The sequence below is a fragment of the Lepidochelys kempii genome, chromosome 23 (genome assembly GCF_965140285.1).
Source record: "Lepidochelys kempii isolate rLepKem1 chromosome 23, rLepKem1.hap1, whole genome shotgun sequence".
In the NCBI taxonomy this organism is placed as follows: domain Eukaryota; kingdom Metazoa; phylum Chordata; order Testudines; family Cheloniidae; genus Lepidochelys; species Lepidochelys kempii.
The window spans coordinates 5,472,101-5,482,830 of NC_136402.1; positions in this window are offsets into that span (position 1 = coordinate 5,472,101).

A 10,730-nucleotide genomic window follows, 5' to 3' on the forward strand; every position below is an offset into this window, starting at 1 on the left:
TGACCTAACTATGGAAGTGTCTATACTAAAATTTTGCTCCCTCCAATGTTACTACCCCACCACGCCGACTTAATAACTCCACGGGTGGTGTAACGAGAGGTCGATGCAGTGTCAGTATAAAGGGAAAGCGAAGAGGGGGACGGAGTGGAGAGGAGCAAGCAGGGGGCAGGGCTTTGGGGGAACGGGCGGCATGAGGGTGGGGCTCGGGGAGAAGGGGTGGGGCCTTGGGAGAAGGGGCAGTGCAGGGGATGAGGCCACAGTTCGGGCAGCGGTGGCCCCTCACTTTTAGGAAGCTTCCACCACTCCTGGTACAGCTGTGTCATGGTAGCCCTTCAGTGTAGACACTACCTACACCAATGTTCTCCCAATCAGCATAGATAATCCATCTCCCCGAGAGGTGGTAGCTAGGTTGATGGAAGAATTCTTCTGTCAATGTAGTGCTGCCTGCTCCAGGGGGTTCGGTTGGCATAGCTGCGTCTCTTGAGTGTGGATTTTTCACCCCATGAGAGACATAGCTAGTCTGAGATACATTTCTAGTGTAGACGGGGCCAGATTCCCAGCTACATTGCTGTTAAGGGAACACAAAGCATTTCTGGGGAGAAGCTGATAAGCATGGTTTCTTTCACAGTGCGAACATGCCGAATCTGAAAATGATGTGTGCCACATTGAATGGAAACCGCAAATTGGCTACCATTTGGAAAATGAATAGCAAGTGAAGGGGAGGTACTCAGTGTGGAACAGGTTCCCGAGTTGGAATGCTGCACTATCAGAAAGCACAGGGAGTGGTCTCTGTTGAAGATCATTCTCACGTCTTTCTCTTCCTGCCTGATTGGCCACACCACCCGACTGGCCACAAGCGGCCAGCAGGCTGGCTCTTAAGCCAGTAGCCGCAGCAGCCTCTTGGTGGCTTCTCAGTGCTCCTGCCCACCCCTGTGCCTGCTCCTGTGTGACCGGGTTGCTCCTGCCCCGGCCTTGCATCCAGCCTGGCCTCTGTCCTGCCCCTGCCTTGAACCCGTCGTTGCCTGTTACCCTGCTCGCTCCAGTTCCTGCCCTCTGGTTCGACCCGTTGATCTGGCTCTGGGATAGTGACTCTGGCTCTGGCCTCAACCCCAGAGAAAGAGAATTCAGTGCTGGGGCTGGGCAGGGCCCCGGGGGATTCTGGGTAACTGGGAATGGGGCACTGGGGACAGGCAGGGCCCCAGGGGATTCTGGATAACAGGGAATGGGGCACAGGGGCTGGGCAGGGCTCCGGAGGATTCTGGGTAATGGGGCCCTGGGAATAAGCAGAACACCAGGAGATTCTGGGTAACCAGGAATGGGGCACTGAGGATGCATAAGTTCCTGGGGAATGGGAGATGGGCACTGGGGATGGGCAGGGCCCCGAGGGATTCTGGGTAACAGGGAATGGGGTGCAGGGGCTGGGCAGGGCCCCAGGGGTTTCTGGGTAAACGGGAATGGGGCGCTGGGGACGGGCAGAACACCAGGGGATTCTGGGTAACAGGGAACGGGGCACAGGGGCTGGGCAGGGTCCCAGGGGATTCTGGGTAACAGGGAATGGGGCGCTGGGCCTTGGCAGGGGTGGGACCTAGCATGAGTCTGTCTCAGAGCTGTGATTGGAACCCAGGAGTTCGGGTGCTCGCACCACTGCCCTGTGCTTTCCTGATGCTGCCCACAGACTCCTCTGCAGACCGTGCGGGCTCTACTCTGCCCAGGGGCCCCATCGTTGTCCCCAGTATCCTCAACACAACGCCCCCACCCCGGGCCAGGCGGGCACCTCTGCCCTGTGACGGGATGTCAGCGTGGTGTCCCGCCTGTCCTGGCCCCACAGCATTCTGGCACGGCCCAGAACCAGGGCCTGGGGACAGGTGTGTTTGTACGAACCCACTTGGAGAAGCCAGCGCTAAGGGGGTGAAAGGGAAGAAGTGGTACAGGGAGAGAGATGTGGGGCGGGAGGAGAGGCATTTTCAGCAGCTGTTGCTGGATGTGAACACTAGGTGCCGCTAAGTGTCCGCCAGCCAGGGCTCAGGGTTTCCTTAGGGTCCAGTAGAAGCCACTTCCGCCAGAGGGCGTCTGTGCCCGGGGTGGGCAGGGCACAGCTGGGCCCAGGGGGTGCTGGCTGCGCTGGGCGTGGGGTGGGGGCATGACCAGTGGCACATGTGTGTGATAAGGCATATGTGACTGCGCGTGATAAGAGCATGTGTATCTGTCATAGTGTGAGCATGGGCGTGATGGAGTGTGAATGTGATCGTGTGTGTGTGAGAGTGTGCACGGGATTGTGCATGAAAGAGCATGTGATTGCGTGTGAGAGTTTGTGTGTCTGTGCGAGGGAGTGTGATTGTGGGTGTGAGATACAGCAGGTGCGTGATCGAGCGTGTGCTTGTGTGTGAGAGCGTGTGGGTGTGATTGCATGTGACAGTTTGTGTGTCTGTGCGATGGAGTGTGATTGTGGGTGTGAGATACAGCAGGAGCGTGATCGAGTGTGTGCGTGTGTGACTGTGCGTGAAAGAGCATGGGTGTGATTGTGTGTGACAGTTTGTGTGTGTATGTGATGGAGTGTGATTGTGTGTGTGAGATACAGCTGGAGCGTGATCGAGCATGTGCGTGTGTGCTTGTGCGTGAGAGAGCATGGGTGTGATTGTGTGTGACAGTTTGTGTGTCTATGTGATGGAGTCTGATCTTGTATGTGTGTGATACACCAGATGTGTGATCAAGCGTGTGCTTGTGTGTGAGAGCGTGTGGGTGTGATTGCGTGTGACAGTTTGTGTGTCTGTGCGATGGAGTGTGATTGTGTGTGTGAGATACAGCAGGAGCGTGATCGAGCGTGTGCGTGTGTGATTGTGCGTGAAAGAGCATGGGTGTGATTGTGTGTGACAGTTTGTGTGTCTATATGATGGAGTCTGATCTTGTATGTGTGTGATACACCAGATGTGTGATCAAGCGTGTGCTTGTGTGTGAGAGCATGTGGGTGTGATTGCGTGTGACAGTTTGTGTGTCTGTGCGATGGAGTGTGATTGTGGGTGTGAGATACAGCAGGAGCGTGATCGAGCGTGTGCATGTGTGCGTGAGAGAGCATGGGTGTGATTGCGTGTGACAGTTTGTGTGTCTGTACGATGGAGTGTGATTGTGGGTGTGAGATACAGCTGGAGTGTGATTGAGCGTGTGTGATTGTGCGTTATAGAGCATGGGTGCGTGAGCATGTGTGGCAGAGCACATGTATGTGACCATGGGTATGTGTCTACAACAGACCACATCAGGTGTCTGTAGTGATGTGGCTAAACAAAATGTGACTGACTTGCACCTTCACGTGCACCCTCCCAGAGCAGCTCTTGGGCACTGGCTGGGGGGGTGAGGACGCGTCCCTAGATATCTGTATAGCTCTGTGTGTGTGTGTGTGTATATCCATGTGTGTTGAGATATCCATGTCTGTGTGTATCTTAGTGTGTAGATCTAGATATTTTTGTAGCCCTGTCTGTGTGTATCCCTATCTGTGTGTATCTCTGTGTTCTAGAGATCTGTGTGTATCTCTGTGTGCGTATCTCTGTATTTGTGTCTAGAGATCTGTGTAGCTCTGTCTGTATCACTGTGTCTGTGTGTATCTCTGTGCAGGTCACTAGACATCTGTGTCGCTGTGTCTTTGTGTATCTGTGTGTGTGTCACTAGACATCTGGGGTCTGTGTGTGTCGGTGGGGGGGGTGTCTGTGTGTATCTGGGTGTGTGTGTGTCCCTGTGTTTATCTGGGTGTGGAAGGGGGTCGGGAGGGTCCCTGTGTGTATCTGGGTGGGTGGGTGTCCCTGTGTGTGTGTGGGGGGTCTGGGTGAGTGTGTTCCTGTGTGTATCTGAGTGTGGGGGGGTCTGGGTGAGTGTGTCCCTGTGTGTATCTGGGGGGGGTCTGGGGGGGTCCCTGTGTGTATCTGGGGGGGTGTCTGGGTGTGTGTGTCCCTGTGTGTATCTGGGGGGGAGGTCTGGGGGGGGTCCCTGTGTGTATCTGGGGGGGGGTCTGGGTGTGTGTGTCCCTGTGTGTATCTGGGGGGGTCTGGGGGGGTCCCTGTGTGTATCTGGGGGGGAGGTCTGGGTGGGGTCCCTGTGTGTATCTGGGGGGGTGTGGTGGGGTCTGGGTGTGTGTGTCCCTGTGTGTATCTGGGGGGGAGGTCTGGGTGGGGCCCCTGTGTGTATCTGGGTGGGGAGGGGTCTGGGTGTGTGTGTCCCTGTGTGTATCTGGGGGGGAGGTCTGGGTGGGGTCCCTGTGTGTATCTGGGTGGGGAGGGGTCTGGGTGTGTGTGTCCCTGTGTGTATCTGGGGGGGAGGTCTGGGTGGGGTCCCTGTGTGTATCTGGGGGTGGGGGGGTGGGCTGGCACCACATGGCAACTAGGCCAGTGTTATGGGAAAGCCCAAGGAATGCTTTGTAGCTGAACCAGCAGGGGGCGCGCTCCCCTTGCTGGCGCCAATGCCCCACTGCAGCACTAGGGGGCGCTGTGCTGCAAGGAGCGGGGCTGGGGGTCAGTAGCCGGCGCTCTCCTCTCACTCTCCCAATGCAGTTCTGGGGGTGATTCAGCAGGGGGTGCCTGTCACTCGGTTCAGCACCTGGACTCTGCCCCATCCCCGGGCAAGCCCCGCTCCGCCCTGCAGACATAGCTCCTAGGGACCTGCTGAGCAGGTGCCGGGACCGGGACCAGGACCCCCCCGGACCCCACCTGCCCCCGTGCAGAGCTCTAATGCCCTCTAGTGGCCGAGAGGTTGATGGGATGGCTCCAGCTGGCTCTTGCAGCGCCCGGTGCCCCGATCTCGGTCACTGTGTGTCTGGGCAGCGCCCGGCGCGACGGGGCCCCGATCTCGGTCACTGTGTGTCTGGGCAGCGCCCGGCGCGACGGGGCCCCGATCTCGGTCACTGTGTGTCTGGGCAGCGCCCGGCGCGACGGGGCCCCGATCTCGGTCACTGTGTGTCTGGGCTGCGCCCGGCCCAACGGGGCCCCGATCTCGGTCACTGTGTGTCTGGGCAGCGCCCGGCGCGACGGGGCCCCGATCTCGGTCACCGTGTGTCTGGGCAGCGCCCGGCCCAACGGGGCCCCGATCTCGGTCACTGTGTGTCTGGGCAGCGCCCGGCGCGACGGGGCCCCGATCTCGGTCACCGTGTGTCTGGGCAGCGCCCGGCGCAACAGGGCCCCGATCTCGGTCACTGCGTGTCTGGGCAGCGCCCGGCCCAACGGGGCCCCGATCTCGGTCACCGTGTGTCTGGGCAGCGCCCGGCCCGATGGGGCCCCGATCTCGGTCACCGTGTGTCTGGGCAGCGCCCGGCCCGACGGGGCCCCGATCTCGGTCACTGCGTGTCTGGGCAGCGCCCAGCGCGACGGGGCCCCGATCTCGGTCACTGTGGGTGCGGCGGGGCCCTGATCTCAGTTAGCATGTCATTCTGCCCTCCTCCAGCAGGGGGCACGACAGCCCAGGTCCCAGTACCGTGAGGTCCTGTGCTCACCTCCAACCCAATACACCAACCCCATGGTGGGGTTTTCAGTGGCTTCCTAGGCTGTTGAGTTGGGACAATGACCAGGGAGCTGCCAAAGGCCCCGGCTGGCACATGTCCTGGCCCAACGCTCCCCTACGCCCAGACAGGCCCAGTGCCCTGCTACGGGGCAAGGGTCTTGCCCACTGCCCTGGCTGGGCAGGAAATGGGCACAATATCTTATGCCTCACCATGCCATGATCCGGGGGGCACTGGAGCCTGCCCCACCAGCACAGCAGACCCCTAGCCGGGGGGTGGGGTGGGGCTCTGCTTGGCTGGCCCTTCACCACACCTCCCCGCAGTGCCCCCTATCAGCACCGTGTCCCTCGCCCCTGGGGTAAGACTGCACCAGTGCATCTCCGGCCCCCTGGGACACCGCCTTGGCCCCGGAGCCCATGGCATTCAAGGGGGCTCTATGTTAAGGGGCGGGGACCCTCTGGGAGAAGCAGGGATTTGACCCCTGCCGGCAGCACTTTGGCAGGCAAAGGCAGCCAGCTCCAGGTTCCCCCCTGGGCCCCCTGGGTACGCCCCCGCAGTGCACCAGACGCTCAGCGAGGGCATTCACCCAGAGACCGCACAGCTGCCTCCCCAGGCCAGCGAAGCAGCTTCCCACCCTCCTCCCAGGAGGCAGGTCAGATGTACCCAGGGCATTGGGCAGGTGTGGGGGGGAAACTGAGGCACTGAGAGGGGAGGAGACCAACTGCAGGTCACACAGCAGGACAGTGACAGAGCTCCCCAGTGCCTTAGCTCTGGTCCCAAGACCATGCCCCCAACCCCCCACCCCCGAGGGGCTCTTTGTCCAGACCGCGACTTCTGTCAGAATGTTGGTGAGTTAGAGCAGGGGGGCTGGGAGTCAGGACTCCTGGGTTCTCTCCCCAGCACTGGGAGGGCAGTGGGGTCTAGTGGTTAGAGCAGGGTTTGGGGATGAGGGCCTGGAGGCTAGGATTCCTGGGTTCTATCCCCAGTTCTGGAAGGGGAGTGGAGTCGAGTGGTTAGAGCCAGAGAAATGAGCCACCTCCAGGTGCCAAGTTCTCACCGGACTGATTTTGTCAGAAAGCCAACCCAGCACACAGAGGCGTCTGGCAGCCTCAGAGCGTAGGCTCCTAGAGCTCTCCTTTTCTGGTGGGCTTGGCCCAGGGGGGTTCTTCTCATCCCCAGGTCACAGACCCCCCCTACCCTCTCCCAGCTTGGTCCCCGCAGCCAATGACAAGGTGAGCCAAGGTTTGTTACCAGACGTGTTTATGTCCAGAGGGTGCCGGAAGAGAGTCCGGCCCCAAAAGAAACCGGACGCACACGGGGAGAGGAGACAATAGAAAAAATACACATGCCCCAAAGCCTGGCACCAACCCACCCCACCTGGCTGCCCCCCTCACCTCCTTCGCCAGAAATCCCTCTTCTGGGGGACCCGATCCTGATCTTCCAGCAGGGCCAGGTGGCTTCACCCCACTGGAGTCACTCCTGATTAACACCCACAGACTTCAGTGAGGTCTCTCCTGATTCCCAGGGTGTCAGCAAGGTCAGAATCAGGCCCCTCCAGACCTTACCCCCGCTCCAGGGTGTTAGATCCTGGGCTTCCTGGCCCGGGAGGGGGGACAAAGGTTGGGGGGGGGCTGCAAGGAGCCAAGATACACAAGGCCAAGAGTCCCTCCCCTGCAAATTGCTCTGCTCAAATGCAAAACAATGGGGGAGGCTCCAAGTTCTACTGGAGTATCCCCCCTGCTCCACCATCTCCCACAGATTCCCCCCCACCCCATATTACAGGCAGGAAAGAGGGAATCCAAGTATATCCAACTCACAGTGTTTCTAACCCCCCCTCATTAAAAACGGGGTGCTCCTAAAAGAGGGTTGCCCCGGTGTGAAGTAGCTGCCATGGGGTAGGGTAAACACCCCAGGGATTTGGGGGGGCTAACTTGGATCCCCATTGCCATGTACCAGGCAGGTTGCTAATGCGGGAGCAATCGGAGGGTCCACATCGCATCGGAAGAGAGGTGGGTGGGAAAGGGGCATCAGACACTCCCAATGGTGGGGCTGGCTCAGGGGGGGGGGGGCGCCAGGCTTTGGGGGGGGGGCGTGTGCGCGTAACAACCCGACGACAAGGAAAACGCTAACCCTACAATAATAACGACGACAAGAAGAAAAAAAGAGCAGCACACTCTCGGAAAGTGAAATCAACAAAACAAAACCAAGAACGCCGGGAGGGCGGGGCAGGGCCGCGGCCAGAGAAAGGGGCGCGGCGGCCCTGCCCCCCCAACCCTGGGCGCGGCCTTCTCCAGGCTGGGAGAAGGCCGTCGGTCTGTGCGTGTGGCCATGTGCGGCTCTGAACAGCTGCCTGGAGGGGCGGTGCCCGTCTACAGATTGTGCGCGTGTGTGGGTGGGTGTGTTGCATTCGCAACGCAATTAACAGTCGGCGTTGAAACACGGCGCCCCACGCGGAGCTCAGCTCAGCCCCCTCTCTCCCCTCCCTCACCCCACTTCCCGCAAGGGTTGCCCACCGCCTGGGATGGTCCTGGGGTCTCCAGGAATTCAAGATGAATCTTTCATTAAAGATTATGTCACGTGATCAAACCTCCAGAAACACGTCCCATCAAAATTGGCAACCCTACTTCCCGGCAACTGGCATGGGGGAAGATAACGCCAGGGGCCAAGCCCCGCAGGGAAATACGGTAGGAAGGGGGAGGTAGAGGAGGCGGGTCCATCATTGCTTAAAGGGAACATCTGGGGGAAAAGAAAAAGAAAACCCACTGGCAGTAAGGAGAAAAAAAAACGGGGCTTGAATCGCACCTCGTGCAACCATCGACCCCCGTGCCCAGCGAGCGTGACACACCCCCGTGCCCAGCTGGGAGCGTAGGCTCTGCACAAGAGCAAGTGATGGCGCAAGGAACCGGGGCGGAAGCGTCGTCCCCTGTCCCACCCCTGCCACCATTCCTGTAAGTCCGATTTAACACCAAACGAGAGATTTTCCCACTGCAGCAAGTCCCCACATCTTGGTTTGGTAAAGAAAAAAAACCCAACAAACCCCCCACCCCCAACTTTCGTTCAAAGAATTCAAATCACGGTGAAACTTTCCCGCTAAGGGGATCAGTGAAAAAAGGGATTTTAAAAATCCATCGAGTTCAATTTTCCTCCCATGGCGAGCCAAGGGCTGGAGAAGTGGAACGGATTAGGTGGGAAAACAGAGGTTTATGTCACACAATAATTGCTCTGCCTTAACTGCACCGGGGTAATTCATGCAGTACAACACCCCCTAGGGGGGACTCAATTGTCCTGGGATAAAGGGGCTTATCCTGGGATAGCTTATTCCTGTATAGGAAGGGGAATATGCAACATGGGTCTAACTTAATCCAAGTGTAATTGCATCCACACTCGAGATTGTACTAGTAGAAGGCTACCAGTAAAAACACAACAGACTCTAAGAACATTTCGAATGGAGGTGCAGGCCCCTCTGGGAATCAGGCTGTGGACCCCAAGGGGCGTGCAGCCCATGGGTTGAAAACCACCGCTCTAGACCGATCAATTAAGCCCTGTTTGAACGAGAGCAGAGCCTTTAGGAAAACATCCAATCGTGACTGAACAATTGTTCAAAGCGGGCAGGGGAGAAAGGTCTTGTCCCGGCCAAGTGGAAGGAAAGCTGGGGTAGAGGAAGGAAAGAAACACGGTGGGAAGGGGGTCCAGAGCGGGTTTGAAACCCTGCTGTGGGATTTCACCGGGATCAGGACAGGATAATTTCCCCTGCCTACATCCCTCATCTCTCAATGTACTCTACTTTGTGGACCCGATCCTGCAGCCCCTCGCCCCGTCGCGCCCGGTTCACCATCACCCACCCCGCTCATGCAGAGCCCAGTGCCGAGCGGCTGGGAGAATGAGCCATCGTGAGCTGGCAGCTTGCGGTGCCGGGGGACGGGAAGCTGGCACTGCTCCGGGGTGCGTGGTATCTGCAGGGTGGGGGCGCTCGACTGGTGCTGCTCCCCCTTCCAGCCTCAGCGTGAGCAGAATTGGACCCGAGGCTGGACTCTGACGCTAGAGGGCGGCGGGAGATTCCCTTGCTCCCAAACCAACCAGAAACAAAGCTTAAAAATAACCCATTTTAAAAGGGAATTCTCTGCCCCCCTATGAAATGACACCCCCGCCCCTTGCCAGAACATCCTGGAAAGCCAAAGAAACCCACAGGGTGCACGATGGATCGTCCCCATTCCAGGATCTCCCTGGAAAATGGGGTCCCCTCTTAGGCAGAGCGAGGGGGCCGTGGCTACAGACTGTTGGAGCTGCCAGCTGGAAAAGGACCGTTTGGGGCCACGAGGCTCAGACGGGGCAACTGATTTGGAAACACAATCCCGAGTGGCTGAAGGACCGGGGGGCGGGGGGTGTCCCTGCTTAATTGGCCTCTGCAGCATTTGCACTGCGGCTACCAAAGCCACCATTTTGGCCACAAAAAAAATGGAGAGATTTGGGGTCCTAGGGCCAAATTCTGCCAGGGGGAAATAGCTGCCAGTTGGCAATTGATGGGGTGTCATCCCTCGGCCCCCACACTGTGCTTTCTCTCCCCCCCGGGGGGCAAGAGGAGATGGCACTGCTGAGGTAAATGTGGCAAGAGGCACCAGGAGGATTCTGGGTAAGGACCAGGGTTGGAGGGGGGTGGGGGAGTATGAGCAACCCCAACCCCCCAGGGTGGTCCCAGCAAGGACAGGGAAAGATGGGAGGGTCCGGTGGGGTGGGGTGAGCGGAACATAGGGAGAGCCAATCCCGACCCCCCCGACCACATTGGGGGAAGGGACCCCACCCTGCACCGGAAGGACGAGGGAGACTGTCCGTACCCCATCACCAGCCCTGCCAACATCCCCCAGCTATCAGGATCCGCCCCAATTGGGGCCAAGATCCAGCCAGCACGACAGCCTGGCTCTCTGATCCAGACATGGCTCCAGAGCACGGGGCAAGGGGGGGAATTGGGGGACTGCCCCCTGCCCCATTTGGTTGGCTTCTATTGCAATCCCCAGTGTCACCCCTAGGGTGCAGATTTCCCCCAGCACCATTAAGGGGTGGACAGCATGAAAGGGAGATTCGCCCCTCCCCACACCCCAGGGCAGGGCTGGTCAACTCCCCTCCCTCATGCACCCCAATATTTTTTGGAGGGGAAGAGGCTTAAGGAACAGAAGGCCCGGTCTGGGGGGCAGGGCTGAGGTAGGTAGCATTCTCTGGGCCCCGGAGGGGAAGGCGAGCAGGTGAGTGTTGCTGGTGT